Source organism: Cebus imitator, unplaced genomic scaffold, assembly GCF_001604975.1.
Source record: "Cebus imitator isolate Cc_AM_T3 unplaced genomic scaffold, Cebus_imitator-1.0 Scaffold1, whole genome shotgun sequence".
Taxonomy (NCBI): domain Eukaryota; kingdom Metazoa; phylum Chordata; class Mammalia; order Primates; family Cebidae; genus Cebus; species Cebus imitator.
In genome coordinates, this window is record NW_016107316.1 from 6743218 (window position 1) to 6769610 (window position 26393).

Sequence of the window (26393 nt, forward strand, 5' to 3'; positions counted from 1 at the left end):
GCTAGAATTTAATTTTGGTTCTATTGCTTATAACATTCACAATCGCCAGGAATCTCCATTTTTCCTCCTCTGTAATGTGGCGAATGTCCTCAAATTGTTATCTCTTCCACCCTTTAGCTGACTGTTTTTTGACCTGCGTACCACATGGCAGAAGATAAATTAAAGCAGACCTCGAAGGCCAAATCCCTTAGGTTCCCTTATGACCTTCTTGCTCTTTAACATTTCCATTCCCAGAGGCCTTGCTGCAAACACTAGCTTCAGTATCTGCCTCTAGCCCATCTGTATGAGCAATATTCTGTCTCCTTCACTGGCCTTTGTTGACACTCCATGTCCCAAACGCTCTCTGTTTAACCCCTGTTTTGAGATTCCCTCTATTTTTCTGATTCCTGGCCCTTGCAAAATCTGTCCCCAGACTGGGGTCAATGCATAGTCCACTTCTATATTCTGCAGAGGGGCGCGGATTCTAGTGAGATGATTGGTATAGAGACAATCGTAAACTCCAATGGGCTCCACAAATGTAGGGAAATTGTTTTTATGAGGACAACATCTTACTGTCTTACGGCCTGACACCAAGCCTTGTACATAACTGATGCACAGTAAATGTTCCTTGTTGATGAAGCAGCTCATTATCTGTGGATTTATTTTTTAGATAATAAATTAAAGGTTTCTTAACCTTTGCATTGTTGACACTTTAAACTGGACAGAGAATATAACACCATGCCCATTCTCACAGAGCAAACCTGTACTGGGGAAGATAGGCAGATGCCTCTGGAAGGTCCAGTGAGCCCTATCAGGAAATAAACCCATGCCTGAGTGATGGAGAGGACCCCTTCAGAGAGCACCTCAGCTAGAGCCCTGGGAGCCCAACACAGCTGGCAGAGACCTCCCTAGGCACTGACCTGATTAGATCCCACCTGGGGAGTTGAACTTTCATTTTTCATAGCATGTACATCCAGAGAAAGTCAATCAGGATGGAGAGAGGCCTAGATTCTCTCTCCCATGAGAACAGGCTGAAGAAATCAGAGACATTGGGACAAGAGAAGACCTGGGCTGAAAACTTATTCCATAAAGCTTTGAGGGCCTGAGTTAGAATGAAACAGGAGATTTCAGCTCAGCATAAAGAAAACCTTTCCAGCAATTAGAGGCAGATGACAGCAAAAAGGCTAAACCACAGGAAAGCATGTATTTGCAGTCACAAACTAATGAGGTTAGGGAAGGATAGCAGTGCCACTAAAAGAAAAAAGAAAAAACCAGTCCACGTAGAAGTGTTGTCATTTAACACAACAAGCAAATGCCTCATCAAAAGTAAGCTCACCTGGATCCCAGCTCTGCCACCAGCATGCTGAGTGATGCTGAAGGAGTCACCTCATGTTGCCAGGCCTCTGCTCAGTCATCTACAAAAGGGGGATAATTGAACCCATAAGCATCAAAATGGAATAAGATCTGTAAGTTCACTTTGGAAAAGCATAAAATGAGATGTGGGTGTGAAGTTGTGTCTCAAATCTCCATCCCCCTGCCATGTCCAGAGAGCACATTCCCAGCTCGGCCGCAGCTCCCCCCAACAGGTGTCCCCTGCAACTGGAGTCTCAGGACCACCACCTGTGCATAAGTGAAGGTGTCTTTTAGTGGGAGCAGCATGGAGAGAGCTCTTGATTTAATGAACTCAGTGGACTGCATTGGGCTGTCTTCAGGAAGATCATATTTTATTGAAACAAGGCAGAACACAAACACAGGGCCTGCTGAGCCCCTGTTTATTCCTCCCCTGATCCTGGCAGGCATGGGAAACAAGCTGGGCGTGCACGGGGCAAGCCTCCTGCTCAGGACCCAGGGGTGTCCCAGGAGGCAGATGAGGGAGCACACACAGCCCTGCTGAGTAAGTGTAGAAAGAATGGGACTTCAAGTCAGGGAGGGGGAAGAAGGGGAAACTGGGGATCCCAGATCTGCTACTTTCTTATTGGTGATTTAAAACTAATGTTGTAAGCTCTCTGAGTCTCAATGTTTTCAGCCATAAAATTGAGGATATTATCATAATCCTTTCCTCAGAGGTTACTAGGAGGATTAAATCAGATAATGATGGATATAGCCTTAATCACAATAGAAATAAGGGAGGCACATAACTTCCCAGTAAACAAAACTGGTGTACCTGTCAGATATAACACAGGTGGTTCAAAAGTATAAGGAATCAGCCACATAATTTATGACATGAAAACTAGCTCAATTATTCTGTAACACATGTAAAAAATATTACGATGTTTTCACTTACACAGAAAATAAAAACAAGGAGAAGCCATAAGTACTTGCTTCTGAGAGAGGCTGGAAAGGATCATTTGGGGCTCAGGATGAGATGATAAAACCGTGTCCCAGGGAATTTGGAACCAAAGACACAAAACTCATGCTCCTGGTGTAAACGTAACCTTTTCCATACATCCACGTGCTTACCTAAATGTGTGCATACACATATATTTGGACTTAAATGGATCTGAGGTGTTGGCTGAGATGCAGCCTGGTACAGGGAAAAGAACAATGCTCTGGAGTTCAACCTGCATCTCAGACTTGGGGTTTTCTTATTAACTTCATGACTCTGGGCAAGCTGCATAATAACTAATTTTCAAAGCTATCATGAAGATTAAATTAAATCATGTATGTAAATTTCCTAATCTAATGCTTGGCACATAGTGACTGATAAATGGTAGTTTTAAATTGTAGCTATTATCTGTATGAATGCATGTGATTGCATTAAAATGCTCCTGTGTGTTGGTAGAAAGGAAGCCCATTTGAGCTGATGTCATCAAGGTCACTGGGCACATACGTGGTGATTGGTGGACTAATCCACAGTTTCTGCATCCCAGCCCTGCCCCTGAGAGAAATTCATCAAGTAGGAGGAACACTGCAAACAACTGGCTTCACCCAGGACCCCAATCAGTGTACTCCGGAAGGCTGTTCTCTGGCTCCCGTCCCACTCTGTGGGTGGTGACAATCCAGAAGGAAACAATGTCAGTGTGAGTTCATGGAAACCATTTGTTTGCCAAATTCCTTCTTAAGTACATGGCTAAAACCCTTTGTTTATAATTATTCACCTATGGTTTCATAGGCGAAGATAAGCAAACCTTAAAGAAAAGCGTTACATCATTGAAGCAGCAAGAATATGTACAGGTCGGGAGGTCAGGGAAGAGGAAGAAAGCCAGGGGTCCAGCACAAAGCAAGACTGAGGCACATCAGACCCTCCAAGATGTGCAGCAGAGACCCCAAGGAGCACCTTCCAGATCATTAAAAGGAGAGGAGCCACAGCAAGGTGCGATCTGCTGGAATTCAGTTGGGCATCCCCTGTTCCAAGCAACATTGTGGTCATCCCACATTGATTAGATATGTCCTTCTGGGATTCTCCTTTGAAAAAGAAAGCTGTATTCCTGCTGCCTCATTTCTGGCATCCTGCAGCATTTCTCCAAGACTCAGGCTTTATAATCTCACCTGCCACAACTTTGGATCGGAAAGCATGCATCAGCCATCGAGCTTGAAGGTTACCTCTCGGAGTGCCATCTATTGTCCTGTGTTATCACTAAACAGAAAATGCACTCGGTCAAGCTGCACAGAGCGATCAGATGCATGCCTGAGCTACCAATTGGGCTATTTATACTAGAGGAAGGATATTTTAAAATCCCATGTCAGCATCTAACCCAGCATGATCCTTTTATGTGCAATTATCCCCCAGTTGGGCATGAAATCCAAATAAATGTTTAGAAATGCTCGAACCTCCAGATGAAAGCTGTAATTAATGTATCAATGATTTTCTTCTAAAGGGCATGCAATCGAAAAGAGGAACCAGCATATTAGAGCAATTAATGGAAATTACAGAGAGTTGTGAGGACAATGGTTTTGCATTCTGGTTTCAAACGTTTTTAGAATTTAGACATTGTGAGGTCAAAATTTGTTGTGGCTGACACCTAAACTCTGATTAACATTCATGGTTTATGAAAGACATCACACATGTAGACTGAACTTTGCAAACAGTAAAATACAAAAGACAATAACCTGCCACATGAAACTTGAAATGTGAACAATATGTAAGCTAAATGGCAGAGGGAAACTAAGCAGTCAATCAAAACAAAGTGATCAGGAAAGGGACAGTAGTCTTAGGCAAAGGGGAGAGATTCAGGAATCCTGGGAATAGGCCCAAGGTTATAAGCCCATGCAGTGCCCTCTGTAGCCACCTCTGAGCCTGAGAGATGCATCTAGGTATCACTTGTTAGAGATTCAGCTGTTCCCCCAAAAGCAACTTTAAATGGCTGGTCTAGGCTGCAAACTTCCCTGTCTAATCTATTGTCAATCCTTGACTCTAAAATCGTCCTTCTCCTGAAGTGTGGGCAACTCCAGTACAAATCCTTGTCTTTGTATTCTCCTCCTTCAGTTCAGTGCCTTGCAGAGAATAGATGCCCAGGGAATGCTTAAACAATTATACGCAGTTAAGATGGACTTCTTGGCCGGGCACAGTGGCTCATGCCTGTAACCCCAGCACTTTGGGAGGCTGAGGCAAGCAGATACCTGAGGTTGGGAGTTTGGGACCAGCCTGGCCAACATGGTGAAACCCCATCTCTACTAAAAATACAAAAGTTAGCACGACATGGTAACAGGCATCTGTAATCCCAGCTACTTGGGAGGCTGAGGCAGGAGAATCGCTCAAACCTGGGAGGCAGAGGTTGCAGTGAGCTGAGATCGTGCCACTGCATTTCAGACTGGGCAACAAGAGTGAAACTCTATTTCAAAAAAAGAAAAAAAGATCCTTTTGAATTTCTAGAAATGTGTGTGCATCTTTCAAGGCACCCTGTTCTTTGGCGCATCCCAGAAGTCTTCCTTAAGCACTGTAGCTCACGGTGGTCTGACCCTCCACTGAGCTTCAAAATCACGAACAGTCCCTCTCTTTCTTTAGTTATCTCCATCTACCCTGTAAGCTCCTAGAGGACGGAGAGAATGTCTTCTTGATCATCACATCTTTCACACTGATTTTCGAATATATATTTTATGGACTGAATTGTTTCCCCTTTCCCAAAATTCCTATCATGAAGCCCTAACCCTCAGTATACCTCAAAATGGGAGTGTATTTGTAGATAGGGGCTTTAAGGAGGTAAGTAAGGTTAAATGCAGTCTTAAAAGGGAGGGGGGCTCTCCAATATGACTAGGGTCATTATAAGAAAAGAAAGAGCCATCAAGAATGTGCATGCACAGGAAAATGCCATGTGAGGATTTCTTGCAACAAATGCAAGAAGGTGGCCATCTGCAAGCCAAGGAGAGAGGCCTCAGAAGAAAACACATGAGCAGTAGCTTGATCTCCAGCTTCTACCCTCCAGAATTGTGAGAAAATAAACTTCTGTTGCTTCAGCCACTCAGACTATGATGTTTTGTTATGACAGCCCTAGGAAACTAATATATAAGATATAGAGTGTAAAACGATCTTTTATTTGTCCTATCTGCCACAAGCAGTAGAAGGGGAAGCTGGGATATAGAAGAAAGAGGGTAGTAGAATGTTCAGTATATGTCTTGCTAGGCCCATTTATTTGGTCTACAGTGTTGTGAAAATTTGGTGTTTTCTTATTGATTATCTGTCTTCGTTGTCAAAAATGGAGTACTGAGGTCTCCTACAAACTAAACTCAAAGTTAGTAGAAGGAAGAAAATAATAAAGATTAGAACAGAAATAAAGTAGAAAATAGAAAAACAATAGAAAAATTCAACAAAACTGAGTTGGCTTTCTGAAAAAATAAACAAAATTGTCAAACCCTTAGCTAGACTAAGAAAAAAAAAGAGAAAAGACTCAAATAAATAAAATCAGAAATGAAGGGGAGACATTATAACTGAAACAACTAAAATGAAGAGATCATAGGACTAGTATGAACAATTTAACATCAACAAATTGGATAACCTAGAAGAAATGCATAAATTCATAGAAACAAATAATCTACCAAGACTGAATTATAAAGAAATAAATTGACTAAAGTAGTTTAGCATGCAAAAATAAATAAATAAAATAAAGAAATAGAAAAATTTGGACAGAACAATAATAAATAAGAACACTTGATCAGTAATCAAAAACTGGCCTACAAAGAAAAGTCCAAGACCACATGGTCTCACTTAAGAATTCTGCCAAATATTTAAAAAATAATTAACATGAATTCTTTTTAAATTCTTCCAAAATATCAAAGAAAAAGGAAAACTTCCTAAACTCATTTTATGAGATCAGCATTACCCTGATATCAAAGCCAGACAAATGAAACTCAGCAGCACGTTAACCCAAGTGGGATTTGTCCCTGGAATGCAAGGATGGTTCAACATGTGCAGATCAATTAATGTAATAGAACCCCCTTAGAGAATAAAGCATAAATATCACATAATCATCTCAATAGATGCAGAAAAAAGCATTTAACAAATTTTAACACCCTTTACAATAAAAACTCTCAACAAATAGGTATAGAAAAACATCTATCTCAACAAAATAAAAGTTATGTAAGATATTTTAATTAGTTCAAATATGGTGAGTATTTCACAATATATAAATATATCAAAAAATCAAGTTGTACATCTTAAATATATAAAATTTTATGTTCATGATATCTCACAACTTTAACTAAAAATTGATAGATTAAGTTGAGATATATCAACTATATCAAACCAAAAATAAATAAATAAAAGTCACATGTGAAGATCCCATAGTTAACATTATACTCACTGAAGAAAAACGAAAACCTTTTCTTTTTAACACCAGAAACAAAACAAGGATGCTTTCTCTCAGTACTTCTATTCAACATAGTTCTAGAAGTACTAGACAGAGCAATTAGGCAACAAAAAGAAATAAAAGGTATCCAATTGAAAAGGAAGAAGTAACATTATCTGTTTGGAGATGACATGATCTTATACGTAGAAAACCATAAAAACTATGCACGAAATATTGTTAGAACTAATAAATTCATTAAAGTTGCAGGATAGAATATCATCATACAAAATCAGTTGCAATTCTATACACTAACAACAAACTATCCAAAAAGGAAATTAGGAAAACAATGTCATTTATAGAAAAAATAAATAGAATAAAACACTTAGAAATAAACTTAACCAAGGAGGCAAAAGCCTCCTTGTACAAGGAAAACTACAACACATGGTAAAAAGAAATTAAAGAATACAAATAAATGGAAAGATGCTGCATGTTTATGGATTGGATTTGTTACTGTTAAATTGCCTGTACTAAATAAAGCAATCTAAAGATTCAACACAATCTCTGTCAAAATCCCAATGATATTTTTTTACAGACACGGAAAATCCTAAAATTCACATGAAACCACAAAGTCCCTGAATAGCCAAAGCAATCGAAGAACAAAGTTGGGAGCCTCATACTTCCTGATTTCAAAATATATTACAAAGCTACAGTAATCAAAATTGTATGCTACTGACATGAAGACAGAAATAAAGACCAATGGAACAGAGTAGATAGCCCAGAAATAAACGCACACATATACAGTCAATTGATCTTTGACAAGGGTGCCAAGACTACACAATGAGGAAAGGATAGTCTCAACAAATAGTACTGGGATAACTAGATACTGACAAGCAAAAANAAAAAAAAAAAAAAAAGAAAATGAAATTGTTGCTTATCTTACACTATACATAAAAGTAAAGTCAAAATGGATTAATGATTTAGACTTAAGACCTGAAATTATTTTACTAGGAAAAACCTTCATGACATTGATCTCAGCAATTATTTCTTGGATTTGACACCAAATGCATAGTCAACAAAAACAAAACCAAGCAAGTGGGACTATATCAAACCAAAAAGGATTTACACAGCAAAAAAAAAAAAAAAAAAAAAAAAAAAAAACATCACACAGTGAAAAGGCAACCTATGAAATGGGAGAAAATATTCGCAAACCATACATTTGGTAAGTGGTTAATATCCAAAACACAGAGAAATCATACCACTCAAGAGCAGGAAAACAAATAATCCAATTAAAAATAGGTAAATGATTGGTCATACATTTCTCCACAGAAGACATACATATGATCAATAAATACATTTTTAAAAATTGACATCACGAATCATCAGGGAAATGCAAATCGAAACCACAATAAGAACCTCACATCTATTAGGATGGCTATTATCAAAAAAAGAAAAGATAAGTGTTGGCAAATATGTGACGAAAAGAGAACACTTGTACACTGTTAATTTTTGGTGAGAATGTAAAATGTTAAAGCCACTAGGGAAAACAGTATGGAGCTTCTTCAAAAAATTAATAATAGAACTACCATATGATCCAGCAATCCCACTTCTGGGTATATAATCAAAAGAAATAAAATCAGTATGTTGAAGAAATATCAGCACTCCCATGTTCATTGCAGCACTATTCATAATAGGCAAGCTAAGGAATCAACCTAAGTGTCCACCAATAGATAAATCAATAAAGAAAATGTAACAATGCATACAATAGAATATTATTCAACCTTAAAAAGAAAGAAATCCTGGATATGCATGCAGGCCTGTGTCTGTAATCCCAACACTTTGGGAGGCCAAGGTGGGTGGATTACTTGAGTCCAGGAGTTCTAGATCTGAGCAACAGAGTGAGACCTCATCTCTACAAAAAATCAAAAAGTTAGCCAGGTGTGGTGGTGCACACCTTTAGTCCCAACTACTTGGGAGGCTGAGGGGGGAGGATCACTTGAGCCTGGGAGGTAGAGGCTGCAGCAAGCTGTGATCATGCCACTGTACTCCAGCCTGGTGACAGAGTGAGAGCCTGTCACAAGAAAAGAAAAGGAAATAAAAGAGAAGAGGAGAGAGGAAGGGAGGGGAGGGGAGGGGAAAGAGAGAGAGAAAGAAAAGAATCCTACTACGTGCAACAACAGGGATGAGCCTGAAGGACATTACGTTAAGTGACATGTTAGTCATGGAAGGACAAGCACGGCATGATTCCACTTATATGAGGTATCTAAAATGGTCAAACTCAGAAACAGAGAGTAGAATGGTACCTTTTAGGGGCTGCAGTGGAGGGGGAAATGTGCAGTTGCTGTTCATTAGGTATAAAGTTAAACAAGAGGAGTAAGTTTAGAAATCTGCTGTTCAACACTGTGCCTATGGTTAACATACTGTGTTACGCAATCACAAATTTGTTAAGAATTTACTTCATCTTAAGTGTTCTTACCATAATAAAAACATAAATATGTAAGTAAAATTAAAATGAATAAAAATAAAATATTCTGAGACCCAATTTGAAATTAATTGAGAACAATGCATAACTAAAAGAGTTTGAAGAGTTTCCTTTGAAGGTCGAAGGAAAAAAAAAGAAACAGGAAAGTGGACTTATCCTGTAAGTGTTAGAGTTTAAAAAACACATTGATAATTTCTACAACTACTCCTAGAATCCTAATTATGAATACATATTTATAACAAAGAATGATGTAAGGTTGAGGAGCTTTGGGATTAGGTGAAACCTGGACTTGATTTATAGCTCTGCCACTTACTGGCTGTATAGCCTCCGGCAGGTCCCCTAAATTCCCTGTTAGTTCCCTAATATATTTTCTCAAACTTGAGACATCTACTTACCTAGTCTTAGCCTAGTCTGTCGTGAGCATTAGTGAGTTTATGTGGGGGAAACATCTGTCATGATCCCTACATCCACAGATGCTGAATTCAATGGCAGCTACAATTAAGAAGGCATCCAAAGGAGGAAGGAGGATATAAATTCTGGAGACACTGAGGAAGGTAAGTGCTTATACATGTTTTCTTGAAAGGTTCTGGGTATAGATCCCTTCTGAGGACTTTTTCTAGACCAGGATGAGAGGCAAAAGCAATGAACACCAAACCCCACTCTGCCACCCACTCACTATGCAGACTTGAAGCTGGTCTTTTCCTGGGCAGAGACAATGTCCTAATCATCTTTTGAACCCTGGTGACTGTTACACTGGCAGTTTTAATAAATTATATCCATGTAGTCGTACTAGTTAATAGGGGTAGTAGTAATGTAGTCATAGTGACTCTGATTCGGTTTTCTAAGCAACATGCTGACTTACCCTGGCAGCCTCATCCAAAAACCACACTGGAGAAACAGTGCATTTTCCTGGCTTCTAAAAACTCTGGACACAATCTCTTTACCTGCCTGTATTAATCTGTTTTCTGTTGCTTATAACAGAATGCCTGAAACTAGGTAATTTATAAGAAAAGGAATTTATTCTTTACAGTTACAGAGGCTGAAAAGACCAAGGTCAAGGGCTGCATCCAGTGAGAGCCTCCTGGTTGCTAGGAACCCTCTGAAGAGTCCCGAGACAGCGCAGGACGTCACATGATGGGGGGCTTAGCTTGTTCCTCTGGTTCTCTTCCTCTCCTTATAAAGCCACCAGTCCCACTCCCTTGACAACCCATTAATCCAAAAATGGATTAATGCATTCCGGAGAGCAGAGCTCTCATGACCTCATCATCTCTTAAATGCCCCGCCTTTCTGTGCTAGCACATTAAAAATTAAATTTCAATGTAACTTTTGGAGGGGATGGATATTCAAAGCATAGCACTACCCAATGGGAAAAGAATGTGAGAACACACACACTGTGCCTCCTTATATCTGACTTGTCAAAACCCTTACAGCAGGAAGTACCTAAAATAGCTCCTGATGATGAGCCCAGTGGTAAAGCAGCTTCAGAAATTGTCAAGTTGCCCAGCAAAGGGATTCCTTCAGTCATGACAAAAGCCCAGTGTTGTTCTCAATCCTTCATCTTGAAATTATTACCTTCCAAGACTCTTGAGTCATGCTAATGAGTTCTTTTTCTGAACGATCTCTATCCTTCAGATCACTGAGCTCTGAAATCAGGCTCACCCCGGGAACTGCGGATCTTATCATGGTTTCAGTCAGGCTCAGGAAAAAAAAATGGATCTGAAAAAGAGATAGCAAAAATGGCAAATGACACTATTAAAACAACTTTTCACATTTCAAGGGATGAAAAGCCAGGAGATTTTTCTCACCTCTACATCTCTGTAAAATCTTCGGTCAGTTTAAAAAGAAAAAAAAAAAAATCACTTTTTAAGGATTTTTTTTCAGGGTGACAGCTTCTACATAAAACATAAATGACAGAATCTACTCAAAACAAAAAGCAAAAACAGACTCATGTTTGGCTTTGTCTGTGAACATTTGTTAAAAAATGAGAGTAGATGAGCATTATGATAGAGAGGCAGGAAAGCAGACATGGATTGAGAATTGGAGTTACCTGGTTCTTGACCCAGACAAACCTGAGACCATTTTATCGAGTTAGTGAACCAAAGCGCTCCTGTCTCAGGTGAGCTACCTTTGGTCAAAACCCCCACCATGAGAACATCAGAACTGCCAAGTCCTGGCAGTATACTTTATTTTAAAAATTGATTCATTTCTAAAACCGGAGCTCAACTGACTCCTGACCTGCTGCCTGTCATGGTCTTACTTACTAGTGTGGTACTAGTTGTTTCTACATTATCCCGTTCTAGGGAAACCAAAAGGCCAGCTAGAGTGGCTCTACAGTAAGTCTCTCTAACTCCTCAAGTCCTGACTCCAACAGGCACAGCTGTTTCTTCAGATGTCTAATGCTGATGCCCCTAATGTGGCCTTGAGGATAAACTACAGCTCTCTGTATACACAGGGTCCACCTGGGCCCCTCTGGTAACAAGAATAAAACAAATACGCCCACCTCGAGGCTGCAGGTCTCCATAGCTCCTGCCCCTGCTGTTGGCTGCTTGCTGCTATTCCCCGTGAAAATCAAAGTAATTTGAGTATTGTTGGCCCCATGTCTGCTTCCATTTATCAGGAGTGGCTCACCAACACGAGAAGAACACTTCATGGCTCCTCTGTGCCTCTAAGTCCTATCCACTGGTCTTGGCCAGGCCAAAGGCAAGTTTCCCGCCCTGTGGCTAATGCTGTCCACTAGCAACACTAATTCCTTTCCATGAAAAACTCCATGCCCCTTCACACTAGGAGGCCTATTCCCTTCCACGGAAAATTCCATCTCTTCTCACACCAGGGTGTGCACTTGTCCTCAGGGCCCCACACAACCATCACAGAACTGGCATCATTAGAATATATTGCAATGCATATACATGATCATATTGTTACGAGACTTACTTGAAATACCAAAATACAAAACATAAAAGTACAGTTTATTTGGAAGAAGAAAGAGGGGTGTCCCCCTCTCTGAGTCCTTTATCTCACAGCATCCCCTACATAGGCCATGACATGCTTCTTAGAAACCACTGCTTTGAGCTGAAATTCTTCATTTTGCAGATGAAGAAACTGAGAACCAGAGAGGAAATGGACACCCAAGAATGCAGAGTGGGTTAGTGACAAGGCTGTTGAGGCAGATAGATAGCATTTTCCAAAGCTAGCCACTTCAATACAATCCCATCCCACATATTCTTCTTATAATGTGACATCAAAACTCCTGCCCTAGAGGTAGGGCCTATGTTCCCAACCCAGGGAAACAAGACACCAACCCTTGGTAAGACAAACTCTTGAAACCAGTGATTCTCAACAGGGAACAATGATCCACCTCCCTTAGGAGGCTTTCAGAAATGTCCGGGAACATTGTGTCATCTACTGGCGTTTAATAGGTAGAGGTGAGGGATGCAACTGCCTGCAATGCCCAGGAAAGCCCCACAACAAAGAATTGCCCAGTCCCATATTAATCGCGGCCGAGGCTGAGAAGCCCTGCTTTATATGGTAGCACAGGACGGGAGAAAACCTCAGGCAGAAACAGGAGAATGCAGGGAGGACATGGATTTCTTCTGGGTGGTTAAGGGGACTCACTTCTTTTTTCCCTAAGCAACAAATGAGCATGTCTCATCCTCTTGCTTCTGAAGGTGAGAACAATACTCTATCTACACAGTAGCTTTTCCACTAGACATGGGGATTTACAGCGACAAAGAGGTCATGAAAACATAATCAAGAAAAAGTGAAGTGTATTGATTATGTCTTTGGCCCTAAAGATTTCGTGAAGTGAGTAAACATGCAAACTTGGACGCATATTCACACAAATTAATATTTGAATTTTTCTGTCTACTTGCTCAGGATAGCTCTCTAAAATGAATTAATGAATTACTGCTTTGAATCATTATCTGTTTTAAGGCTCTGGAAATATTTTCTCATTACTTTCCAAAAGTTTTAGCAGATGAAACCCCTTCTAGCAGTCTGTGAGAATGCCTGCCTCATGGATCTTGTCGATATTTTATATTACCTTTAATCTTTGCTTATTTACCAAGAAAAAACTCCCCGTGCTGTTTTAATTGACTTTAATAAGGTTAAGCTTGCTTCGTTTGTTTATTGGCCATTTGTATTTATTCTTCAGTAAAGTTCCTGTTCAGGTCTTTTGCTCACGTCTCATTACAGTTTTAATGTTTTCTTATTGATTGGTGTGAACATTTTTACATATTAAGTACATGACTCCTTTACCATACCACTATAAATATTTTCTAATTTCTCATTTGTCTTTTGAATGTTTTATGATGCTTCTGTAGTATTCACATTTTTTAAAGATTTTTATCTAGTCAAATCCATTTAATTCTTTGAAATTTCTCCAATAGGGAGTTGCTCCTTAAATTGTCAGGAATCTTCCTATTTTAATCTTGGTTATGTTTTTAGAGCTTATAAAAATATAATCACAGAACTATTTAAACAGTCTCAATACAATGTGTTCAGGGAAATAATAAATATACTAGGAGTCATAGAGAATTGAAAATATTATTATAGCGACATTCCTTATCTGCAAATAATCCCATTTTATGTTGATTTATCTTATGTACTTAGTAGACATTTTAAATTAAAAACAACCATCAACATCAAAGGCACACAAAAGAGTTTCAAGAATAACATAAGCCAGGTGCAGAGGCTCATGCCTGCAACCCTAGCACTTTGAGAGGCTGAGGCAGGTCCGTCACTTCAAGCTCAGGAGTTTGAGACCAGCCTGGGCACATGCAGAAACCCCGACTCTACAAAAACTCCTACTCTACCAGGCACTGGTGGCTAGCACCTGTAGTTCAAGTGACTTGGGAAGCTGAAACAGGACAATTGCTTAAGCCCAGGAAAGTGGAGGCTGCAATGAGCTGAGGTCTCACTGCTGCACTCTAGTCTGGGCAACACTGTGAAACCCTGACTCAAAAAAAAAAAAAAAAAAGTAAATAACACAGAAAATTCTTCTGGATCTTAGCTTTAAGAAGTAAAACAAGGATGGGTGTGGTGGCTCATGCCTGTAATCCCAACACTTTGAGAGGCTAAGGTGGGAAGATCACCTAGGTCAGGAGTTGGAGACCAGCCTGGCCAACATAGTGCAACACCATCTCTACTAAAAATACAAAAATTAGTGGGCACGGTGGCAGGTGCCTGTAATCCCAGCTACTGGGGAGTCTGAGGCAGGAGTATCACCTGAACCTGGGAGGCAGAGGTTGTAGTGAGCCAAGATCACATGACTGTACTCTAGCCTGGGCAACAAGAGTGAAACTCTGTCTCAAAAAAAAGAAAAGAAAGCAGGAGTAAAACAATACCCATACGGGGAAGGCGCCTGTGTCTACTTCTTGGCTATATCCCCCCATCCTACCAGGAGTATCTACAATCTTGGATTTGTGCTTATCATTTCCATGTATTTTTTCTTTTACTATTTAAATATACATTACTAAGCAAAATATACTTTATCATGTTATACACAGATATATACATACACATGCATATATATATATATATATATAGACACATACATATAACATTGTCTTCCTCTGTGACTTATTCTTTTTTACCTAATATTATGTTTGTAGGAGTCATCCATTTTGACGCTGATCACACCAATATATTTTTTCTCACTGATGCATTTTATGTGTTTTGATATATCATCTTGTTAATCAGCATTCAGCCATTGTAGTTTTTACCTTTACACACAGCGCTGCTGTTAATATTCTTTGGACCTATCTCCCTAAAATATTTTGCAAGTGTTAGTTAAAATGTCAAGAAGTTATGTTTAGAACTAGACTTCAATGATTTTATAGTTTGTTGGGGGAAAAACACTTGGGAAAATTGGGAAAAAATCTTATGAATAATGGGGAAGACTAACACCAGATATTAATATACATTATAAAGTTATAATAATTAGAACAACTTATTGTTGGTTCAGGAATAGACAGAGCAACAGAATTCCTCCAAAACCTCAAACATAAATTCATACAAAAATTTAAGCCATATTAAAGCAAATATTTTAGACCAATGACAAAAAAGATAATGTAATCAAGGGCATTGTGACAGTTCACCAGCCATTCAATAAAACTAAACCAGATTACTACCTTATTCCTGTATAAAAATTAACTAAAACTAAATTGAAGATAAAAACACATGGAGAGAAGAAAGGGAAGGGAAGAAGGGCAGGGTAGGGCAGGGCAGGGCAGGGCAGGGCAGGGAAGGGAAGGGAGAAAATATCAAGAAAACAATAATGTATTTATAATCACACAATGAGGAAAAAAATTTAAGCAACCTATAAAAACAAAAAGTCACAAAGGAAAATGACAAATTAGATTTGGTAAAAATAAATAACTACAATATAGGGGAAATATATATTATATACTATGGGGAAATACATATATAGTTTATATATAATATAACTGTAATGGGGGAAAACATAAACAAAACCAAAAGACAAATGAAGATTTGTGTGGGAAAAGTTTGCAAGTCATATCACAGACACAGGGATAATTTCCCTCATATACAAAGAGCTCTTACAAATATGGAAAACCTTAAATCCACATGAGAAAGCCAAGTAACTGATCTCAAGCACCACACACAGATATAATTAAATGTTCAATGGCCATATAAAGATGCTCAACTAAACTCAGAGCGAAAAAATCCCAAGAAATCCTTTTTCACTTTTCTGAATGGCAAGGATGTCATGACGAACAATACCCAGCATTGGTTGAGGAAATATCAGAAAGCTGCTGGTGTAATGTAATTTGATAGAAACTCTCTACATTAAAATGCACACACTCTTCAAACCAATAATTCTACTTTAAGCAATTTATTTTATTGGTGAACTGTACAACCACACAAAATTATTTTTTTAAAAATGTTCATAGTGCCTTTTTGGTAATAGCCAAAATCCTGAAATAACCTAAATGTTTTTTGGTAAGTGATGAGATGAACAGTACAACTGAATACTATGGAGTATTCTTTTAAATGACAATACAACCATGATCAGTTGTTAAAGGTAGAAAGCAAGAAAGCAAGCTGCAGACCAACACATGTGCTGCAGGTCCATGCTCCACTCTGGTACCCTGTCCCCGACCCTGCATCTTAGAGACAGGTCTGTACCGACCTGCCCTCTGGCATCCTGTTGGAATCAGCCCCTGGGACGCCCCAGAAGCACATCAGAGAAAGTGAAGGAAAAAGATCCAAGTGTTTACTTCGCTGGCTCCCTCACCACAAGGCTGTCTCATGATGGCTGTGTGCCCCCAGCCAAAAAGTAGCATTCTCATTCCTTCAGATTTTGGGCTGCTAACAGTTCTGCTGCCACGAGCTCCAATTTTCTGCTTGATCTTTTGCGTCCTGAGTAGATCACCCGTATCTTTGTAAATAATCCCTTGTAACTAACTAAACTCTCTTTAAATTATCCTAATTCCAGCATGCCATTTATTTCCTATTGGGATCCTGATATACTATAAGTAGTATGATGCCATTTATGTGAACCCCCAAATTATTACACACACACACACACACACACACACACACACACACACACACACAGAAAATGCTCAGAAGGATACATAGAAAGCAGTATCCTTACCTAGTCCTTACCTCTAGGAATGAAGTTGGTTGGTAAAAATCCTGATCAATGAGTGTTTTACATTTTACTCTGTATGAATTTGTGCTAATTGAAGTTTTTCAGACTAAATGAACATGTATTACTTTTAAAATATACAGAGATATTTAAAGATAAAGAATTACAAATCTGCCACTCAACCTTTAGTCTCCAGTTATTTGAGGCAAAGTGACTTTGAACAGCTGTACTTTTCATCATAGGCACCTCTATTTGAACAATACCTGCTTGAATAAAGACCTGTATTAGGCACATGAGCCCTTGAGCCTTATAGCCTGTTCCAGCTGCTCCCCTCCAGTCCACACAGAGAGCAGAAGTTGAAAAGATAAGAGTGTTTGCTTCGTCTTATCTGATACAAAAGTTTTGAGGTTTGGCATTGAACACCCAGAAGTTTGGTCATAGAATATCTAACACATCCAGAACAACAAAAAAGTCTGTTGAGCAGAATAGGACCTAGTGTTTCTCAGAATCAAGGGCAAACTATGCAAACCAGTGTGCTCTTTCTCCTGATAACGCACCCTTTCAGTCATGCTAATTTGAAGAAGGTTGAAATTTAAAGAACATAAGGGAAATCTGCTAACATAAAATTTTTGTGACAATGTCTCTCCCAGAGTTTGACTTGGACTGGGACATGGCAACAGAAACACAAGTTGTGTTCCAATAACATCAGAGGCTGATTCTTGGCTGTCCAGTGAGCCCAAGTCCCATCTGAAGTCTGAAGCAATTTCCATGTCACCACAGCACTGAGCTATTAGCTACCTTCATGCTGCTAATGGAGTGCACAGTTGAGTGCCTGGAGACCTTCCTTCAAAATGCCCCTCATCATAAAGTGGGCTGGCAGAACATCTCTGGTTTCCAGTCCAGTACTGATGTTCAAGGCCAACGACTGTGCATGCAGCTGTCCATTTGAATGTCTCTCTTGCAACTTCATTTATTCTCAGTCTGTTTCATGGAGGAACAGAGCAATATTTAGCAACAGCTCAGAGCTTTCAACCAGAGTGGCTAGGATTGTCGCATCATAATTCAGACAAGCAAGAATTATACTAAAGAATGATATTTATGGTATGTGACCAAATTACAAATCACACAGAGACACTTCTATATTTGTCCATCAAGATGTTTCTCTCTTCTGCATGTTGTTTCAAGGCTTACACCACTGGGATCCTGTATTAGTCCATTTTCACACTGCTATAAAGAATGACCTGAGATGGGGTCAGTTATAAAGAAAATAGGTTGAATTGACTCACAGTTCCATATGGTTGGGGAGGCCTCAGGAAACTTACAATCATGGCAGAAGGTGAAGGGGAAGCAAGGCATGTCTTACATGGCAGCAGGAGAGAGAGGGAGCTAGTGGGGAAATGCCACACACTTTTAAACTATCAGATCTTATGAGAATTCACTCACTATCACAAGAACAGCATCAGGGAAACTGTTTCCATAATCTAATCACCTTCCACCAAGTCCCTTCCTTGACACATGGAGATTACAATTCAAGATGAGATTTTGGCGGGGACACAGAGCCAAACCATATCAGATCCTGCCATTCCTCTCACATGCAGTTCAAAAGTTCAGTTCAACAAATTTCCTTGGCACAAATCCTCTGTGTCGGTCATTTTCTGGGCACTGAGAATAGAGCAACAAATGAGACACCATGCTTTCCATCAAAGAATTCATAGTTCATTTGGGAACACAGAAAAGCAAGCAAGTAAATGCAACCCATTGTGTTTCGTGTAATAGAGGGAGATGTGAAGTACTGATGTAATCACAAAGCATGGGATTCATTCACGATGGAAAGAGAGATCCAAAAAGTCTTCTTAGAGGAGGTCTCTGAATAATGGTTTTGAAGGTTACATAGGCATTTTCAAGGTTTGCTAGAGAAGAAAAGACATTTTGGATGGAAGGCCAAGCATATGCAAATGCCCCAAGGTATAGTGGGACTTGCTAAGATTTAATGCTCAGAGCACAGGTTTCAGTAGACAATTTTGTTCCATAACACAGAATTGAATTTTATCCTACAGGCAATGGAAAGCCCTGGAAAGGTTTCAAGCAGGGAAGTAACATGGTCAGATGCCAGTTTCCCTATGGCGGTTGGTATGGGAATTGACTTAATGGGGGTATCAGTATTACTATTATAAATATAATGGGAATATCAATAAAGCTAGCACCACAGATGTCTCCCAAGTAGCTCCTTCTTTTACTACTAGAATTAAATAACATCTTGTACTGCATCCATCCTTTCTTCTAGAAAGTTCAAAGAAACTTGTTGACTTCGTCACTTTAATCTTTTCCAACATCTCTGAGAAAGAGGGTGTGAAAGGTAGCACTTCCATTTGACACTCGCAAAGGCTTTTCAGCCCAGTGTGTGTGGATTAAGCAGAAGAGGACTTTGATCTCCATCAATTTCACCCACTCTCTTCTGGGGAAAAGGACCCTATCTCTGAACCTCCTGGATTGAGATAGGATTTGAAGATCTAGATCTGAGATGTAGACTGTCAGTCTGTAGTAAAACACTTCCACATCATGTGTGTTGAACTATAAAAAAAATTAGACTGTACAGAAGAAAATATAAAAACAGACATAAAAATCAGTAGTTGGTCCATAACACAGAGATGGTGAATTTATCATTTGGATGTATTTCTTTCTGGTCTTCTTGATCACATAACAAACTCAGGATCAAAGAGAATATACAATTTTATATACAAGTAAATTTCAATCCTCCTGGAGGTGAAGTGAAACATGGAAAAATATGCATCACGTAAGGGGTGGAAAAAGCAGAATGGACTGTAATTTGATATGATGATCAAGCTCTGCAAAATAGAAAACTGAAGTGAAGGTCATCTCTACCATCACTTTTCTAATCTCCTCTCAAGTAGGAAAAGTGCAATGGGGCTTTAAGTTATTGTTGGACTGACTAGGTGACCTCAGAATCCTCTCCAAATCCTGGAAAATCTGACTATAAAACTTTGTAAAATTGATAAAGTACCAGATTAATCTCAGAGGCTTTAACTCTTACCAAGCTTGGTTCTTCTGAAAAGTAGGAATATGAAATTTTATTCCAGACTGGGATAAAATAAGAAACCTATCTCAGTCACTAACTCGTTGTGCGGCCTTCATCCAAATATGTAACTATTCTCAGCCTCAGTTTCCCCCCCTACAAAGCAGGACATGATATTTCCTTCCTCATAAATGTTAGGGAATCGAAAAGAGATCATAAGTAAGAATGTCATCATCATCACTGTCATGTTCAGGTCCCTAAGAAGCCACCACTCCTTTCTGAGGTCTCTGCTGGGATCTGCCAGGACTACCTTTCCTCCTCCTTTCCAGTAACACAGGACCTCGTTGTGCTCACTACTAACCCGAACTTCTTGCCATCACCCCTGCTGTCACTTCTGAAGTAGCAGAGCCTGAATTATGACACACTCAATTTCTGAAGCTCTTCTCTTTATGAAAGAGCTCTAGGTTCCATTTTATTTGATATGTCCAGCCCATTCCCAAGAAGTTATTGGAATATATTCCCTTTCCTTCCCTGGGTTTCTGCAGCCACTGGATTGTTCCTCCTGTAACACTCACCACCCTGTGTTGCAATTCTCTTACACATCTTAACCTTCTGGCAGGCAGTTAGCACTTTAAGGGCAGGACTGTGTCTTAGATGTCTCTGTAGAGTTAGTTTCTAGCTCTAAAGGCCAGGCACAGAGTACATAACTAATAAGTACTTACAAATAAAATGATGTTTACAGTAACTCAAACTTATTTGGCATGATTTTTAACAGCTATTATATTGACAAATAAGCCTTGCTTTTCTTACTATTGCTTGATTTTGATATAGAATAAAGAATAGCAGACTTCAATCTGACCCTATACATTCATAAAATATGAGGAGGCAAAGGAGAAAAAGCCCTACCCTCATCCTATGAGCCAGACCCTCTTCCTCAGAAGGAAGTCTCATTATACCATGAACACCACAGCCATGTCCCATCCAGGAAGAACAGGGATTCCTCCTTCAACATTAATAGAAGACTCATGGCTATAAGAGGACAGTCCTTTCTCTTCCAGAACTCCAGAATCATCACGGTCAATTGCATCCCTTTAAGCCCAAGAGCCCACGTGCACCTAGAGATAAGGTGTTAAATCTGAACCGATGAAGATAAGGTCTCGGTCCCCAGAGACTCAACCTCAGAGCCACAGCCATCCCTAAATACTCTCATGTGCCAGTCACACTCCTGCATCTCTCCAGAAGCATCGTCCTTATTTGACCAACACTTGAAGCTCTCTCCAATTTGGGCCAGAAAGAGAGCTGAAGGATGATTACTCTGACTGTTACTGAAAAACAAATCACTCCAAAACTCAGTGGCTTTTTAAAAAACAGCTATTTGATTATACCTCATAATTTATGGGTCAAGATCTTGGGATAAGGCTCAGTTCTCCTCCAAGAACTTGGATGCTGTGCTCCACAAGGCATCAACTGAAACCACTCAGTGAAATTCAGCTGGTGGGTGGGTGGGTGGGTTTGGAAGACCTCACGGCTTCACTCCCATGTGTGGCACCCTGGTGAGAGTGGCTGGAAGCTGGGGCTTACCTGATCTATTGGACCGAGGAGTCCACCTGTGACCTTTCAGCATGACAGCTTCAAGACAGTCACACTTCCACATGGGGATTTGGAGCCCTCACAAAGAAAATTCAAAGAGTCAGGAAGTACAAGCTTTCAATTTCTTAGGGGCTGTAATAGCATCCCTTCCAAACCATTCTGTTGGTCACAAAGTGCACCCTGATCCAAATGGTTGAGAAACAAACCCACCCATTGATGGACAGCTGCCAAGGAATTTGCAGCCACTTTTTATCCTCTAGATAGAAAGGGGCTGCCATGAAGAGGCGGCTGACTCTTTCTTGTGAATTATTTCTGTCTCTTGGTGGTCTTCTCACACATATGCCCAAGATCTCTCAATCAACAGTTACCTCTGGCTCAAGAAAAGCAAAAACCTTTTTCCTTGTGACTCAAACAATTCCTGGTCTCACCAGCCTGAAAGTTGCAATGGGGACCTATTTAATTTAGGATTTTGACTTTCATGCTGTCCCTACTCATATCATTGTTAACTCCTCACTCTTCACTATAGGTCTCCCTAAGCTAATTCTGGGAGTTCCAGGAGGCAACTCCAAGGAGGAGTCCCCAAGATGGTGTGCTCAGGAGAAAACTAAGCTCAGGTCATTTATTGACCGCCTCATTCTTCATGAGATCCTCCACCCAGATATAAATACAGAGTTGTCTCATATGTCATACTTATATATTTACTTCCTACGATTTTGTAGCAACAGTCCAGTGTATCTAACCCAAGACTCCAACTCAACAGTCAAGTCCACTGTTGGGCTATCCCAATGCCCATGACCTCTTCATCCAAAAGCATTGCACAAAAATACCATCATGGAAAGAGCAGCTCAAAGGCAGCCACATCCTTCTCCAGACTTTTTTCACTAGAGAGAGATGCCCCCCAGGTCCCAGGGACATCTCCCTCTTCTCTAGCCTTTGTAATTATGGTCAGGGGTCTTTCCCCCATGAAACCAGAGCATGTTAGATGACTGCCCTTAGTTCCTGGTCAACCCAGGTATGATTCGGATCAGGTGAATCATGCAGCCCCCGTTGTTTGATGCTTTGGCTGCTGCCTGGAAGCCTGGCCTTTTGGTCCACACAGAGAGGCTGCATATTTGGCAGATGTCATAACATTGGCTGGAGTCAGGAACATCTGGGTTTAGAATCACAAGTTTTCCACTCACTGAATATGTCACCCTCAGAAAGGTGTTTAATCTTTTGGCCTCAGTTTCCAAATCTGTGAAATGAGACTAATGATATCTATCTAGCAGGGGAATTGCAATAATTAAATAAAGCAATATAACTTAATATGGACTCTACCCTATCCACAAAATTATGCTCAAAAATAGTAGCTATTAATGAGATAAGGATGGTGATATTGGTGGTGGTGATATTCTCAGACCAATTTACCTGGTTATGTCCATAGGGACCCTGTCATGCCCCAGACCTTGTAACACCCATTACTCCATGTTACACAGCTCCTTTCTTAAGACCCTGTCAGTTGGCTCTCACAATGCTCCACGTCATTTGTTCATGAAGTCATGCATTCAACAGATGTTTATGGAGTCACTATAATGAGCTGAGCATTGTGCCAGGAGCGAGGGATGCAGCAGTGAAGAAGAGAGACGTGGTCTCTACCGTAACAGCTCCTCTAACATCATTTGCTTATTTCACGTTCTGAGTCATGTGATAGCAGACCATCTAGGCTCACATATATCAGAGTTGGAAGGTCACTTCCACTCTCTCTGGGCCCTTAATTCAGCTCCATTCTGAATTAAAGCTCTTGACCTAGTTCAGCTCCCAGCACTCCTCCTCAGTTATGCTCTTACATTCTCTCTCTTGCTCCCTCCTCTACCAGATTCCCTGAGCAAACAGACCCACAGAATCATGCCTAGGGCCCCAAGGGGCCAGGGTTTGCATCAGCCTGCCCAGCCAGCATCCTAGAACCAACAGCTCACTTCCCCAAACTTAGAGAGCTATAAAAAACATATTTTTTCTTAGGTACCACCAAAGCACATGGCATGCATTCTCTTATTTACTCCTGGTGAGTATCTGTGTTGGGAGCCATGGTCTCCACTTTACAGAAGAGGGAACTGAGATGGAGGAGTCACAAGACATGCCCACAGTCAGCTGACAAGTAGTAGAGTCAGGGTTCAAACCTGGGTATGTGTAAACATTGAAGATGGGAGACTAGGCATAACTAAAGCTACACAGAAAGTTAATGGACAATTCCCCCCGCATTTTGGGGGTTATTCATCCTTTGGAATATTTTCTTTGCATAAGTCTCCCTGTAGTGGGCATGGCAGTTAATTAAGAGGAAAGCAGCTATGTGCTGAAGGGAGCAAAAATGTGGGACGCCATGGAGCTCATCTTAGGTGGAAGGACAGCGACTTGCCCAGTACCCCTATCCCACCCCTGGGTAACTGGCTCAACTGTGCTTTCCTTTAATGCCCCAGTATCCCGGAGCTCGGCTGAGTGGCTTTCCGCTTTAGCCACAGTGCTTCTGAACTAAGTCATCCGCCCACAAGGCGGGGCCTGCCTTCCTTCCCTCTGCAACTCCCCAGCGTGCGGCCCTGTGCTGGGCACAGTGTGAGTGCCCAAGCCTGTGACTGAGTACACAGCAGCAGCCTTTTAATGCTTTTAAAATAAAAGTTGGATTTTCATTCTTTTTCTCCCCAGGTTTGTTCAGAAGGAACAAAATGTCCTAGCCTATTCCACATGGAATAGGTACCTCCTTCAGCACCGTTTGCAACAGTGTTCTAAAATAGAAAATTGCTGTGGGATGAAATTGACTGCCCTCTTCTGCATTTTTATTCTGTCTCAGAATAATGCTGTCATCCAGAAAGAACAGATGTTTGTTACAGGTAAAGCCTGCTTGTATAACATACAGAATCATCAAATCCTTTTCAAAGATCACAACAAAATCACAGTTGTTCCAAGTCGGTATGGATATATCCAGAGGAGGAGAGGGATTCCATTAAAAGGTCTTTGGGAATGACTGACCAGCCTGTAAAACAAGAGGCTTATTCTTGCAGTGTAGACAATCATGGAGGTAGCAGACCATGGGCTTTGGGGTCAGAAGACCAGCCTGTCATTCTCGGCTCTTCACTTACCAGATCTGCAACCTGGAATAAGTAGCTCTTAATGTCTCTGAGTTTCCATTTTGCCATCTGTGAAATGGAGACAAAAATGCAGACTGCAGGTTTGTTTGCTGGTCATAGTGAATTTTAAAAAGTACATAAAACATTTAGCATAGTAAATAGTACTGTACTTGGGAAGCACTGAATAATTGCTTTATTTTTTTCAATTTATTTTATTTTATTTTTTGAGACAGGGTCTCACTCTGTTGCCCAGGCTAGAGTGCAGTGGCATAATCAAGGCTAACTGCAGCCTTGACCTCCTGGGCTCAGTTAATCCTCCTGCCTCAGCTTCCAGAGTAGCTGGAACTACAGGTGTGCACCACTACACCTGCCTAATTTTTTGTATTTTTTATAGAGACAAGATTTTGCCATATTGCCCAGGCGGGTCTCAAACTCCTGGACCCAAGTGATCCACCTAACTCAGCCTTCCAAAGTGCAGGGATTACAGGTGTGAGCCACACCACCTGGCCCAATTGCTTTTATTTTCATGATCACAGAAGCAATGTTAAAATACATAAATAAAAACAAACAAAAAAGGATGGGTGCGGTGGCTCACACCTGTAATCCCAGCAGTTTGGGAGGCCGAGGTGTGTGGATCACAAGGTTAGGAGTTCAAGACCAGCCTGGCCAAGATGGTGAAACCCCTTCTCTACTAAAAATACAAAAAATAAATGGGTATGGTGGTGCACACCTATAGTCCCAGCTACTCGGGAGGCTGAAGCAGGAGAATCACCTGAATCCGGCAGAGGCGAGATTGCAGTGAGCCGAGATTATGCCGCTGCACTCCAGCCTGGGAGACAGAGTGAGACTCTGTCTCAAAACAAACAAACAAACAAAAACTGTAGCTATCATTAGGTAATCAATTCATTCAAGTGGTTTATTCCCAGCAAAATCAGTGTTAGAAATAGCTCAGAGTGCCTGGGATGAACTCCATCTTCCTACCTCTGAATTATCGCCTGGGAGTCCCACTCACTTCAGTTGTGGCTCCATAAGGTGAAATACTGATTCCAAAGGCTCTGCTTAAAGCAGTAAGCCTTCCATCTTCCAGTTCTGGAGGCAGGAAAAGCTGTGCTCACACTCGCAAGCACACACCGCATCAGGAGGGTTCCTTATGGAGGAATTCACACTTACCACTCCTCCTCGGTTCTCTTCCCTCCCCCTTTTCAAAGGTCTGGGAAGTTGACTCACTCATGGTGTAGATAAAACTTGAGAACAATTAGACAATGTGAAGCAAAACAAATTATCCTCGAGGACTTTAACCACTTGAAAAGTATTCATTATGTTAAAATCTCTTGTTTTGGTTACTGTGATAATTTTACATGTCAACTTGATGAGGTCAAGGTGATGGCGGCAGTGGGCTGTCTGGCATGGCCACTGCCATCATGGTGGCTGCTGCAGGTAGGGTGCGGGGAGGAGGCAGACAGTGCCCCACTTCTCCTTCGGATCCCTCTGCCCTAGGGCCGCCCTGATGGGGCCAGGCCAGGTAGCCCATCAGTGGGGAAGCAGTATGGCCGTGCAGCCGGCAGCTAGGCAGAGAGGAGCCCGAGGAAGAGCTGGGTCCGGGGTGGTGCCACACTTGCACACAGAGTGTGGGGGCCTGTCCAGGGCACAGAGCGGGAGCTGCACTTGGGGGGCCCGGGGTACACATGGGATCGGCACCCACTTCAGGGACCCGACCAGCAGTGCAGCCATTGTGCCCACCCCACAAAGGATGCTGGGTTCCTGTGCCTCAGGAAGAGGCTCTGCACCGGGCCACCTGGGGCTGCGTCCTGGGGTCCGCCTGGTGTCACAGTGCCCTTGGAGCCTGGCACTCCCTACAGTCAGGCCTGGGGTCCAGTCT

General features: G+C 41.0%; 1 long non-coding RNA gene across 1 annotated transcript; it reads right to left on the reverse strand.

Annotated features, from left to right (window-relative positions):
- Positions 1–1084: 1084 nt before the first annotated feature.
- On the reverse strand, positions 1085–17119 carry LOC119470709. The gene is made up of 3 exons (XR_005199681.1): positions 16810–17119; positions 10753–10896; positions 1085–1394 (listed from the first exon to the last, which is right to left on the reverse strand). It is a non-coding gene; the product is annotated as an uncharacterized LOC119470709 (long non-coding RNA).
- Positions 17120–26393: the final 9274 nt, after the last annotated feature.